We start from the raw sequence: 15,601 nt of genomic DNA on the forward strand, positions 1-15,601 counted from the left end.
GAAATAATTTGGTTTGAATAGGACCATAAATAACAAATTGAATCAATAAATATTTTTGAAATCACTTGTAGTGCCATTTTTACTATTTATTGGAAATAAAATGCTGGATAAATTAATAAAAATATAGAAAAATTGTAAAAAAATACCAATTGCTATTAATGCATGATTTTGAAGGTATATATGCAATTTTAAAATATTTTTGGGAAAAATTGGGTATCAATACTAAGAATGATTTATGTATGTAAAATATTACCTGCTTTTCCTTCGATTTTGTACTACATAATATAAGCATGATAAAGTACATGCCAGTTTACTAATACAAAGAATTTCACCAGTTGGCATGGCCGGTTCAATTATGATGCACAAAATAATTGAGTATTCACATTTGCACATATTAATGAAATAGAAAATTCTTCAATAATTCTCTTGTGCTTCTTGTCTCATGATAAAATTAGTTATTATACCAACTATGATTGGATTTGTTTCCCAGTCACCAGCCACGTGGATCATTTACATTTATATGGTTTTAATAGAAGCATATATGGTCACATGTGCATTTATTATCAAGTTGCATTTTATTTTTTGCAAGGTTGCTTGCACAAATTATAGATCATGGTTCCAAGTTATGAATTTATGACGATTTATTTTGATAATACTCGTTTAAATTCTAATTGATTTAGGAGAAAGTGTATGCCTCCGATTGTAGCTAAATCATTGGTTATGAAAACAAAACGCTCAAATTCTTTTTTGGTATGAGATGTGTTATTAACATGTAGTAGAACTTGTACGCATCAAGCCAATAAGTAACAATAAGTTCTCCTATCACTAGTGGTTCAGGATCAGGAACCAAATACGGATGTACGGTATATGATTCAATTGTTCCACCACACTGCACAAAGATGGATTCCCAAAGAAGGTTGGAAATATATATTGGTGATCGCATAAAGATAGGTTCTAAAAGAAGATTGGGGATAAGTGTTGGTAATCCAACATTAGGGGGAAGAATAAGTAGCTGAAAAGTTATACATGAAAAAAATATCTAGATCCTCGTACAAGAAAATTTAATCTTGAAGTTCAAGAAATAATTCATTTGCAAGACATTACCAGATGCATTTGCTAACCTAAAACTAAATATTGTATTCCAGCTGCAAATGTTCCAAATACAATCAAAGTCCCTAAAGGGCTAAGCCTACGACATGCCTGAAGCGTGGTAGACTAATCGGTTTTAAAGACAAAAATTCTTTAAAAGGATAGGAGAAAATGATCAAGATGGTCATAATAATAAGAAAAGTGCTCTAGATAAAATAATACTTCTTAAGACCTCATGGGAGAGACTCAGGTATTTAGAAATAATGAGATAAAGAGATTTTGATAAGTTATGTCTTTTCTGGATAATATTAAAACTGATATAAAATGATTGTCGGCAATATCCCCGATATGATGTAGCGCCCAATTATGCAAATCTTGAACTCATATCTGTAATTGAATGTGGACAAATATATGATTTACCAAATGAAAATACACAATCAAGACTGACTTCACTTGAAAAATGTAAAATTTGGATGGACAGTTGTCGACACCCCTTTTTTTCCTCGCGGAATCGGGTTCATGACATTCGGGAAGACAACTCTTATCCCGTTTGGGAATTGGGTTTTTGGAGTTCGAAGAGTCGCCACCTAATGATTATAATACATTAGGACACTTTTAGAAGAATTAAAGATGGAGACCAGAGCTTTGGGTAAGGGCTTGAAATTATCTCGAGGGAAGGTGTTAGGCACCCCTCAAGATCTACTAGTGTGGTTCCCGGCCATGCTACAATTGTGACTTTAGATGTAAATGTAAATAAACAAGTACAAGAAGCACAAAAGGTTAAAAGAAGTGCTGAATTTTAAAGGAGCAATTTTTGTAAAAAAAAAACGTGCAAGTAGAGGAAAAGGTCAAGTACTTAGTGCAAATAATCCGAAAGATCATGCGAGAAGCAGAAATTGAAAATGCAATAGCTTTAAAGATTCAGAAAATTTGTTAAACTAATAAAGAAGGAGAAAGGGGTCCTAGGTTTATACATTACATGGATCATTCGCAAAACACCGGTACTCAGTTGTACGCGGAGTGTTATCGTGTAATCATCATCTCCATGTCTACCCTTCCCACCCAGTTAAGGTATTAAAGCGCGGAACGGTATCGTTTACTTATCGCATGCTACTACCCGTCCGAATCCTATTAGTCCCGGGGTATTAGGACATCTAATCCTAAAGGGGAAGAAAGGGATGGGGGCCTTTGTGGAGTTTAAATGATAAAATTCTAGCTCGACATTCAAAACAAGTATCAAGTAAAAGGGGAGGACAAGCAAGCATACATGGCTCAAATTAACCCCAGAAGTCAAACAATCATTTAGTTAAGCATGCCTTGACAAATACTGATTTGGTCTTAGATTAAATTAAGCAGCGAGCGGACTGGTTCAACACATGTATTTAAACAGAGAGTCTGCATTAGGCAACTCGGATACAGTTGTCAGGGACTGACCCAATCCATTAATTAGCCAACCTTTGTTTATGAGTTAAAATAAAAACCTAGGCGTAGGATCTATTAATTTCAGGAAAAAGATGCAAAGAGTTACCAGTAGTTTCAGAAAAGATGCAAGTTGATTTTAGAAAAAAGAATTATCAGTTTAAACAAAGAGAAAAGATGCAAGCCGATTTTAGAAAAGAGTTACCAGTTGTTTCAGAAAAGATGTAGACTGATTAAAAGGTTTACGAGTTTCGGGGGAGTGCAGATTGGTTATAGGAAAAAGGTTTACCAATTTTAGCGGGTTTCAGAAGTAGAAAATTACCAGTTTTAGTAAAGACACTAGTCCCAGCAATCGATACTGCTTAAGAACGAATGATGCTATTAAAGACGAGGTTTCCTATAGGCATGCTTTCTATACGTTTACCGATTTTAACACCCTTTCATGACATTAATAGGAGTCTTATACACATGATGTCTATATGCAACTTTGTTATTGAGCCTATAAACGGTTTGCCTAATGACATTTGTATATGCAGAAATGCAAGAGCCTATAGACATGATCTCTATATGTGTCATTACAGAACATGAATGTTAAATCCTATAGACATGCTTTCTAGGTGATTTTGCGGTAAAGTTAAGCGTTAAATCCTATAGGCATGGTCTCTATGTGATTGAATCAGTATTAAAGACCCTATAGGCAGGATTTCTAGTTTGAATAAAAATCCTAACTCATGATTTCTAACCCTTGGATGCAAGAAAAGTAAAGACCCCTCACACACCCTTTTACTATACTCCCCGAGTTTCATACAAAATTATTACAATTCAATGAATCAAACTGGAAATTAAAAGATACATCAAAAGCTAACAGCTAGATCCGAGTAGCCTAATTCAACCTTAATGTCTAATAACATGCGATTGAGTCACTTCCGGGATCCAGATTTCCAAAGCCTTCTCTTTATCCAAGGTGTTTCAAAGTTCCAAGGAATCTCAGGAATTCCAGGCATTACTTACACCCAGGATACTATCAGAATTAGAATAGTGCAGTGTGGAAGAGCCAACTCTCATGCATCCATGTTCAGAGGGAGCTCAGGGGTCCCAAAGCATGGCTTGCAAGAGAGGGGCAGAACTTATAGCTAAGAGTCAGTGCAAAGTGAAAGGAGAATTGGGGAGCCATGACAGGTGGTGGTCATACCTAGCTACAAAGTAGGCTGGCACACCCCTGACCACTTGTTTGGTTGAACAAGTTAGGAGCAGACCTTTTGAAGGTCAGACCAAAGTCTAGATAGTGATTAGGACACTATCAGACCCCAGTCCAGGGCTCAGACACATAAAAGGGGAAAAGGGAATGGGCATTGATTGAGTTTGGGATTCAAAGAATCCAGTTCAGGATCATAGACAGCAAATTTGAGTGCTGTTATGCCCTGAACCATAACTCTCATACAAATGGTAAAGGGTAAGGGGATTCACATAGGAACAATAATGACAAAGTTGCATAAAAATAGTAAAGGAAAGCATAACGGAACTAGGATGTGAAACACATAGTGGAGGAGCAATATTTAAACTAAGATGGACATACCAGTTGCAAAGTAAGAGAACAGCAGAGTAACCACAGCAAACATGTAGCAGAAACAACTCAGATTTTCAGCAGAACACTTGAAGATTCAAGGAGAGCTTAAAGGGTATTTCAGAAAGCAAAGAGGAGAAGTACACAGAACTGGTCTGTGTATTTGAGAGAAGAAGGGAGTAGAAAGCAGATTGCCTATTATTGCTTGATTGTTACTTACTCGTTGTTATTGCCCTTTTGAAAAGGGGAGGGCTGAGCCCTTTATATAGTTTTGAAAATAGGTGAGGCAGGCACAAAGGTATAAACATAGAAACTAATCAAATTAGTATCAATTAGGGTAGACAGACTCCTTTAATTAAGGGTCTAGTTCAGACGACTAAGAAGGAAAAGAGAATCAGTTTATTAAGGCTAAATTAAGGTAAAGAGACCATATGGTGCACAAATAAGGTCACATACACAATTAGATATTTAAGGAAAGATGGCACAGTAGTAAGAATAAGGTATAAGTTTAAAAATCAGTCAAAGGATCTCGGCTCCAGTTGTAAATCACAAAGAGACTGAGATAATTAAGGAAGTAAATAATTCAAACGTTGGTACAAAATCACAGAAGATACAGGATCAATTATTTAAGGAAAACATCAGTAAGGTAAAAGAGGTTCAATCAAGAGAAATTAGTGACGAATTTCTTAGCCTGATTAAAGGAATTTCGAAAATAAAACTTTGAAAGGGAAGCTTATATATAAGCATGCAGTTCAAAACAAAGAAGAACAATGAGAGTTTTTTCCATAATCATAGGCAAATAAGTTCACAAGTTCGATTACAGAGTCTGTAAACCTAGGGTTTCAGAGTGAAACCCTAGTGTCTTTCACTTCAAAGAAAAGAAAAACCCCCCAAATCTTAGGGTTTCACATGGAGTCGGAGGTGAGGGAATCGTTCAAAGTCACAGAGATAGGCAGATATGCACAAACAGAAATTACGAGTTTTAAGACGAAGGTAGGCAAGAGCATGATCAATAGAACTCAGAAACAAAATCAAAGCATGAGCTTAGACACATAAGCAAAAGCGAGTCAATAACCTAGGCTAACATGTGAACAAAAGAGGTAAAAGAATCTCCGTAAAAGATCCAGTAAGAAACACAAGAGCAGGCTTGAACATAACAAGGAATAAAACAACGAGCATGAACACACACAAAAAGAGTAAAAGAATCAGAAACATTTAGAAACCATTTTCAGAAAACCCTAAAAATATGGCTCGAACAGTTTTGAAAAGGGAAAATTGGGGAAAAACTCTAAAATGGCACACACAGCATAGATCTAGCATAGATCTAGACGAATAAGCGAAAAAGGAACCTCGATTAGGCTAGGGTTTCTGAGAACCCAAAAGGACGAGAAGGCTTGGAAGTCTCGAGAATGGTTCTGAGCTAGCAAGGTCGAATCCAGGCTTGAGAGGCTGAGATACGCCGGAGCAAAGCCGGAAACGGCCAAAGAAACTCGAACCGGCCAGGGTCTGGATGAAGACCTTCGAGGTCTAGCCTCGAATCTTCAATGAGCAAGCGTGTGAGAGCAGGAGATGGTGGGTAGATGTTGTCCACGGCTAGATTAGCCATGGATTCTGGAGGTAGGTGGATATTAGGGTTTCAGAGGTTGAGAGGGTTCGAGAGAGACGAGAGGAACCAGAGGCGGCGGATTTGGAGAATGGGGATAGGGTTAGGGTCGTTTGGGAATTAAAATGGCAAGGAGAAAATGTGGCCGTTGATCATTTTGATCAACAGCCTGGATCAAAAGGGAGCCAGGCGGGTAAAAATAAACAAGCCGTGGGTCGGGTTAATTAAGAAATTGGGTAGGGAATTTCGGGTCTGATTTGGGCTTAAGATTGAGGTTAATTTCGGGCTAAAATTGAAATGCAAAGGGCTAACTCTTAAATAGCCACTTTTCCCTTGTTTTAATTTATAAAAAATAGCAAAATAATTTTTGGAAATAAATCAAATGTGATAAAATGATTAATGATACATAATTATCAAATTAAAAATACTGGAGTCTATTTTATAAATATAATTACAATTGAATCTTTAAAGAGGCTAGTATTGCAATTATATGCAATTTAGTTTTAAAAATACCAAATAAATTTGTAAAAATATACAAAAATCATGTTAGCTATGTTTTGATGTAAATATGAGAATAAAATAAATCGTTCACCAAAATGACAAATTTTGGGAATAATTATTGGATTTTATGGTATAAAAATAGGCAATAAATTGGTTTAAAAATCATCAAAAAATATCAAAACTCATGTGTGTGCTTATATATGCACAAATATGCTATTTTGGAAGTATTTTGGGTATGAAAAATACATAGAAAAAAATTGGGTATCAACACCAGGCCCTCAGAACAGTCTCAAATGCCAAGAGTCTCATAGCCAATGGTGTGTCCTAGTGTGTCAAAGTTCCCTAAGAACCTCAGGGATCCCTGGCAGTACTCACACCAAGACCCTTTCTTAAAATAGAGAACTGGTTATGTGCAGTGTGGAAGGGCCGGCCCCAGTGTGCCAGAGTTCAGAGGAATCTCATGGATTCCTAGGCAGTACACACACTGGAGAGGCAGAACTTAATAGTCTAAGAGTAAAGTGAGAGTGGTTGACATAGTTTAGAAAACACTTAGTAAAAACAGTGTAGAGATAGCTTTCAGGAGTGAAAAGATTTTCAGGAATAGAAACAGTTTTGAGAAACTATTAAGAGTGGAAAATAGTTTTTGAAATCAATATTGAGAAGAACAAATATTCAACATACAATCACACTGACTTGGAATGCCTAGAATCACAACCATTTAACAGGCAGCTTTACAAACAAGGGTCAGGGGGCTGGGAATATATAGAGCTCACATCAGGGACACATGATCAGGGTACAAGGGGGAAGCGTATGGACGACAAATGCACAGAATAATTAGGAGTCTACAGATTCAGAGACCTAACAAGTTAGTCATGATAATAAGCAATTAAGACATAGAGGCAGAGTGTAGGAATAGTCATGTTGAAGACATGGCTGCATTGGACAGGATTAGCCATACAATTAGGGTCAATCAAATACATTAGGAGACTAAGTTACTAAAATAATCACACCAATTGAAAGGAGTAAACGGAGACTAATAAACATGCTGGCCAAGTATCCAACAAGCAAGTGAGACCTAGACATGCTGATTACACGTTTGAACAAGAGAAGACAGAATTTAGACATGCCGAATAAAGCAGTAAACAGGAAGACAAATTGAATACATAGCCAATTGAACTAGTGCAGGAATAGATTTATAGACATGGAACACACAATTTGAGTTTCAGAATTGAACTAGGGACATACCAGTTTAAAGAGACAAAGTGCAGAATGTAAAGCAAGTATAATGCCACTGTCTAGCCTTGGCTTTCAGCCGGCTAGACAATAGTTAAAACAAGTAGCAGAGAAAGAAGAGAGAGTTTGAGTGTGTGTATGTGTATTCTGAACTAAGTGTTCGTCTGTTGAGAGGTAAAACAAGAGTGTATATATAGCAGTTTAAGAGTAGAACAAAATAAGGTAAAGGAATCAACATTCAGTCAATTAAGGAAATCATAGGGTCACAGAATCCAAAAGGAGTTCAGAATAGACCCCTTAATTAGGGGTAATTGATCAAACAGTAATAACATGGGTCTAATTAAGGAAAGAATCCCAATCATACCATGTAAAGGAATCATTAAGAATCCATAATTATACGTGCAATCAAATAAGGCAAGGATGACCAATTAAGGTTATAAACAAGGAAACACACAAGATTTACGCATACGGATCTCTAACAGAGTAAATCAATCAGCCAAAACTTTCAAAATAACATGGATTTCTGGAAAGAATTACTCAACTTCCATAAACAGAAATTAGGCTAAGTAAAACCTCACAAAGTATAGAAATTAGCCGGAGAAACAGATTCGAACCCTAATAGAGATTAATTAGGGCAAAAATCACAGAATAATGGATTTGACAAAGAAAAAATGTGTAAGTAAAAAATACAGAGTAAATTAATACGATTGGTAACACAGAAAGACTCAAAATCGAAGCAAAGATTAGAAAAATCAGAGTATCACACAAAATCAACTAAGGTTAAAGTATTTTTTGCACAAATTAGTCACGAAGACGAAAAATAATTAATCAAACACTTAGGAGTCAGAAAAACCTTTGAAAAGTAACTTGGGATGAACCCTAGTTTTGGGGAAAAGTCAGAATAATCAGTTAAAATAAGAAATTCTCAAAGAAGAACAGGTAATAGTGCTTGATTCATCTCAGATCTATACAGATCTGAGAAGGATCGATGGTAATAGATTAGGGTTTTCAGAAAAGTAATAGAGATGCGAGAATAGCAAGAGACCATAGATTCGTAACAAAACAAAAGGAAATTCTTACTCACAGTCGAGAAAATGGTCTGAGACAGGCTAACAAGAAAGGTTTCAAACCAGTACCGGTAGGGTTCCTTGAGATCGACTCAAGGATCTAAGAAGTCAAAGAGCCATGGTGCGTAGAAGGCCAGGACCGGCCGGAGAAGACATGGAAACATCACAGGATTGAGATATACGCCGGTGACGGCATTTAGAACTAGGGTTGGGTCGAGAGAATTGAGAGAAGAGGGGAGTGATGACGGCAGGTGAGAGGAGTGAATGAGAGGGTTTGGGGGTGGGGGGGGGGGTTGGGGGTTAGGACTAGGTTTAATTAAGAAAAGGGGAATATGGACCGTTGATCTGAATGATCAACGGTCAGGATTGAATGGGGGGTATTGGGTCGGGCAGGTGTGTATTTGGGCCTAAAAGGATTGGGCTAATTTTAAAAGGGGTTTTGGGCTGGTCTTTTAGGTTAAGTCTGAAAATAAAAGGGGCTATTTTTTAAATACCTAGATAATTGAGTAAAAATTAATTTATAAAATAAATAACAAATTATAAAAATAATTTTCATGCATAGAAATAATTATTCGATATTTTAAAAATACAATGGACCATTTGCTGGTAAAATAATGCAATAATGTATGCTTGGGCTATAATTGCAAAGTTGTTGCAATTATAACCAAAAAGTATAAATCTGGCCATTTGTGAAATAATTTAAACTTAATATGACTATAAATAGTAAAATTTGATCAAGAAATATTATGAAGTCATTTGTGATGCAATTTTGTAACTGTTTACATAAATAAAATACTGGGATAAATTAATTTAAAATGTAAAAATTATGAAAAAATATCATTCGATGCTAATACATAGTTTTGAAGATATATATGCATTTTGAAAATATAATATAGGAAAAATTGGGTATCAACAACATTTACTCATTCTCTTAATTTAAAAAAAAGAAAGAAAGTTCAAATTCATGGTAGTATAGGGTCTCCACTCCCTAGCTGCGTTTTTCCAACATATGGTCTCCATTCCCTAGTTGAAGTTATTTTAGACATAGGGTCTCCAACTCCCTAGTCTCTTTTCCAATATAGGGTCTCCACTCCCTAGTTGAAGTTATTTTAGACATAGGTTCTCCACTCCCTAGTCTCTTTTTCAACATAGGGTCTCCACTCCCTAGTTGATGTTTTTAAACATAGGGTCTCCACTCCATAGTCGCTTTTCCAACATAGAGTCTCCACTCCCTAGTTGATGTTTTTAGACATAGGGTCTCCACACCCTAGTTGATGTTTTTAGACACAGGGTCTCCACTCGCTAGTCTCATTTCCAACATAGGGTCTCCATTCCCTAGTTGATGTTTTTAGACATAGGGTCTCCACTCCCTAGTCTCTTTTCCAACGTAGGGTCTCTCTCCCTAGTTGATGTTTTTAGACATAGGGTCTCCACTCCCTAGTCTCTTTTCCAACATAGGGTCTCCACTCCGTAGTTGATGATTTTTAGACATAGGGTCTCCACTCCCTAATCGCTTTTCCAACATAATATCTCCACTCCCTAGTTGATGTTATTTTAGACATAGGGTCTCCACTCCCTAGTCGCTTTTCCAACATAGGGTCGCCACTCCCTAGTTGATGTTATTTTAGACATAGGGTCTCCACTCCCTAGTTACTTTTCCAACATAGGACCATACTCTCTAGTTGATTTTATTTTAGACATAGGGTCTCCACTCCCTAGTCTCTTTTCCAGCATAGGGTCTTCACTCCCTAGTTGATTTTATTTTTAGACATAGGGTCTCCACTCCCTAGTCGCTTTTCCACCATAGGGTCTTCACTCCCTAGTTGCTTTTATTTTTGGACATAGGGTCCCCACTCCCTAGTCTATGTTTTCTCAGCGTACACCAATTCTGCCTTTTATTGCTTTCAATAAATGAAGTAGTATAAAGTTTGTTACAAATAACTCCCGAAATTTTCCTAGTGAAAACTTGGGCAGAAAAATTTTGTTCGTTCGTTTGTTTTGGTGTCTTAGCAGGTTTTTACCTCGAGGCACAGGGTTCCATGTCCCGTTTTGATCAGAAAATGCTGTTGAAGAAGGAACTAGCACCTGCCGCTAGCGAGGATCAAGATTCAGGTCGGAGTCTGCATGAGGAACCAGCCAAGACTCAAGATCAAGGTTCAGAAGACTTATAGATAGGAATCTTGTAACTCCTAGTTGATAGGCTTGTTTAGTTTCTTTTCATTCTAATTTTGGTGTAATAAGGAGTTCAGCAAGCAGTAAAAGCAGCAACAACACTGAAATCACAGCTTCTTGGTAGTCCCAGCTACCAAAAAAAAACTTCTAGAACTACACCGACCCGATTCCTTTACAGCCAAGGATATGTAGGTAACCTCCGAAGAAAGGTTCGATCAAACGTTTTCAAAACGCTTCCCATGGAGTATCCAAATGGGCAAAAATTGCTCGTAATTACTCACTTTATCCTTGCCTGAAAACTCATCGTATTTTCGAGCAAAGAGGGGCAGTTGTGAGCATGTGATTTTTTCTCGATGAAATGGAATTAAGGATTATTTTTGGGTCTTAGTTAGAATCTGGGCCTAAGAACAACTTCAGTGGCCCAAAAATCCTTCATCCGCCCCTAGCCCAAGTCAATCACACCCGATCCAGTCCCCTTATTAACAAAACGACACCGTTTTGTTTAATGTGAATCCCAGCCGTCGATCCCTTTGGATCTAATGGCTCCGAACTCCCCACTCTTTCCCATTTAACTGTCCAAACACCCCCTCCTAAACCCTAGAGACCACCCTCATTTCCCTAATCTCCTCTTTAAGTTTAACCCTAGCTTCCCCCAAACCCCTCACTCTCACTGGCCGGCGGCCATACCTCTAAGCACCTTCAAACCTTCACCAGATAATCTTCACCTTCCCCTCTCGTCAAATACCACAGTCATTCCCTTGGAATCATCGTATATTTGTCCGAATTTCAGATCTTAGAGATGGCCAGAAACCCTAATTCCCCTTGCTCGATTTTTCAAGACTTCCAAGAGATGATTCAGCTCGAAATCTTTGTTGCTCGATTGTTCTCAATGAGAACAATCGAATAATGCCAGTTTCGGGTCGTTTCAAAGAACATCGGAGTTGGACAAGATCGTCATTCCTCGGTATTTTTTTCGTCGGAGATTAGTAGGTAACTCCTCTCCCTTATTCCTTTTATTCTTCTTCTTCTTCTTCTTCTTCTTCTTCTTCTTCTTCTTCTTCTTCTTCTTCTTCTTCTTCTTCTTCTTCTTCTTCTTTCTTCAACCAAACAACTCTTCTTCTTTTTTTAAATTCTTTTCCCCGATGTTTTAATTAGGATATTAGTTTAATTTTGGTTTCTATGATGACTAAAAAGGTTTAATTACTCAGTAATTTAGCTTAAATACATAACATTAGGTTAATCGACCTTAGTTTAGTTTGGACAACTAAAATGGTTTATTTGTTGAATTAGGCATCGATTTTGTTTTGGTTCTGCGTTTGCATGACCTAATTATCAGTTTAATTGCACGATCATTAGTTTAATTGCATGTTCTTAATTGATAGGTGCACTAGTTTGCTGATTGTGATTAACCTATGCTTGTAAGTTTAATTTCAATTAGCCGTCTGTTTAGTAAACATTGATTTTGTGGGTTAGAAGAGGGCATCAGGTTAATGTAAAGGCCTTGGTTGGTATCAATTGGAAATTAGGGAGTGAAAAGGGTAACAACAGAACTTAAGGGGGTCAAGTGGAAAGTAAAGAAATGGGGAATTTCAGATAAGCATATAAGAAGCTTCTAATATTGGACAACTATTCATTTTTAGTTTTAAAAGATGCTGAGTTTAGATACAAATGGGACAGTTGTAGAAAATTGGTTAAAAGAGATGCTTTTTCTCCTTAATTTTAGGGAGAGCATATGTGAGGTGAGCTGAAATTTTTTTCCCTTATAAAAAGAGACTCCCCTTTACATTCTCAAAGACGGATTTTTCACCAAGAAAAAACCTCTAAAATTCAGAGTCCTTTCCTTGATTTTTGAGACTGATTTTCAGACAGATTTTCACATTTCAACTTTTTGTTTCTGAAAATTGGGAACTCCCTTCTCATTCTAGAATGATTTTTCTTTAAAGGTTCATGGATTTTGAATAATTTTTGGATTTCTGGGTTGAGTTTGAAGCTGTTGTGTTGTTGGTTTTCTGCTGCTATTTTTCTTGCCACTGCTTCTGCCCAGTTTTTAATCAGAGGCTTATTTTCTTCTTCTCTTTTTCTTTGCTGCTGCTGAGGTACTTCTTTGACCTCGAATATGCGTAATCATGTTTTGAAGCAATGAAATACCTGGTGTAGTTTGTGACTGTCTTTATCGTTTGTTTTGAGTAGATATCAATGTGTGATTATGTGGTCAGATTAAGATCATGGGTTCTTTTCTTATGTTTAATGACTATTTGTTGTTGATTTAGTAAGTCATGTTTCCTTTGAGCATGAAATAAGATTTAAATATGATTATTACATTAAATAAGCAGTCTTAAGATTAAGAGTTGATAACAATATTGTTGGCACTGGCCATAGGGCTATGATTTGCAGATCTGGCCACTAATTGGTCAAATCAGTAAAGCTCGAAGCCAAGAAGTAAGATCAAACTCCCTAATGGTGGGCAGGCAGGAATGTGGAGGTGAACATTTTTGTTTTGTTTTGTTTATATCTGGACATGATTGTAGATGAACAAAAATTATATTGTAACTCTTTATTCTTTGTCAATGTTTAATTGCAAATTGTGTATCGATTGGTTTAATTGCTACTGATGGTGGAGTTATTTCAATAGAGCAAGTTCATAAGTTCAAACGGAAAATATATTTGGACAAACTAAGAATGGCCCAAACGTCCAGAATGAGGGTATTATGGTAAATTCGCACGGCTTTTGAGGGCATAATGGATATTTAAGCATTTTCGTTTTCCAAATATACCCTTTAGCAGATTTGTTTTTTAAATTAATTTTTTCCCTTCAATTCTCTCTCATTAGTTTAATTGTCTTACCTTCCCCATGCTTCTTTCACATTTACACATGCATGCTACACTATTTTTCATAAAGCAATTTATACTCATATACATATACTATACCAATTAAACGAAATAAACTAAAAAATACGCATAGTATACTAAAAAAATACGATTAAACTACTGTATTATAATTTCTATATTACTGTATCACTAAAATAATATTGTATTACTTTCTAACCCTAACACTTAAATATATAGTGCTTCAACTAAGAAGCCACTACAACAAATGTAATTTTTAACCACGAAATTATTAGCTGCAATAGAAAATTTGTCACTAATTATCGATTTTCTGTGAGAAATATATTTCGTACTTAAATACATGAGGCACATACTTTTAGTGACAAAACATAAATTTCGTAGCAAAATTTTTGTCTACTAAAGTTTCCCACAAAAAAATGAATTGGCGCCAAATATTGATTAATATTAGCCACAAAATTAATATTATTGGTGAAGAATTAGTTTCGTCACTAATGTTGTAGACAATTGGTGACAAATAATTGTTCGTCTTAAAATTAGTTATATTTTCGCTACGAAATAGTTTCGTCACTAAAAGTTTTATATTTTTTGCAACCTTAGTTTTTGTCACTAATAGCATAAACAAATTAGTGACGATCAGTGTATCATCTCTATTTTACCTATGAAATTATAAGGTACCTAAAAAGTTCATCACTAATTATTGTCTTTTTGGAACAAAAATTAGAGTCGTACTTAAATGCACACGCACATAGATTTAGTGAAGAAACAAAAATTTCGTAGCGATAATTTTTTTTACTCAGGTTTTCCACCAAAAAAATGGATTGTCGCTAGTTATTTAGTAACATTAGTCACAATATCTAATGTTATTGGTGACAAACTAGTTTCATCTCTAATATTGTAGGCAACTAGTGAAAATTATTATTTGTCTAAAATTAGTTATATTTTAGGCTTTAGCGGTGAAAAAGCTTGGTGACTAAGAGGGTGTTTGGCTAAGCTTATAAGCCGGTCCACTTTCCAGTAGGACTTAAAGTCTATTTGTAGAGACCCTATGCAACCATTGCACTTCCCAGTAGCCATATCCGCTCCTCTGTGCGGCTATTACACATCCTAGCAGCCCCTTCCACTCCTCCATGCATCTATTACACTTCCCAGTAGCCTCTTCCACTCCTTCATGCAACCATTACACTTTCCAGTAGTCAATTTCACTCCTCTATGCACCATTACACTCCTCCATGCAACCATTACTCTCCTCCATGACTACAATTAATTATAGAAGCTTGTCTTTATCCATCCGCCTATACAGATTTTGGATTTTTTTAACTTCTGCCATATAGTGGCAGTGCACTTCATAGGTTTTATCTCATAGTCTTAACCTTAAGCTTGGTGGTTGAATTCTAATTAATAATGGATCGGCCTCCAAAATTTTGTATTGGTAAATACAATTTTTGATTTTTCGTGTTGATTTTTCCAATTCTCTATGAGCAAATTAATGTCGATTTTTAATATTTTTTTTTAAAAAAAGAAATAATCTTCCTAGTCTTGTTCTTGGTTGTAAAATGATAGAAAAGAATCGGGGGACTTCTGCACTAAATATATTGTTAAACGATTTCTCAATTTTAATTAGCTATTTTTAAAACCAATAGTCTTCTTAAAATAAATAATATAACAATAATAAATGGAAAATATACAAACAATATTATAAGGAACAATCATATTAATCCATTACTTTGATCCATTTGAAGTCAGTACATATAACTAAAGAGAAGAAATTATCAAGCTAAGCATTAGTTTATCCTAGCACTTCAACAGAGAATATCACAACCCCTGATGTAGCCTGAACTAGTTCAAAGAGAAGAACACTCCCTTTCTTCAGATTATTATCGACAACAAATTGTTTCCACTCATTAACGAGTCTTCTCCGACCATCACTTGTGAGAGTCACAGCCCACTCCTTCCATTATATCGAAGCGTTGTTTTAATCGAAATAGGAGGAAGATAGCCACAGATACTCTTTGGAAGAAACTGCAAGAACATAATGTAAAGATAGGGTTCAGAGTTCGTTGCTAGTTGGGATAATCAACAATTATCAAATCATGAAAATATTAAAAA

Source organism: Nicotiana attenuata, chromosome 1 (genome assembly GCF_001879085.1).
Source record: "Nicotiana attenuata strain UT chromosome 1, NIATTr2, whole genome shotgun sequence".
Classification (NCBI taxonomy): domain Eukaryota; kingdom Viridiplantae; phylum Streptophyta; class Magnoliopsida; order Solanales; family Solanaceae; genus Nicotiana; species Nicotiana attenuata.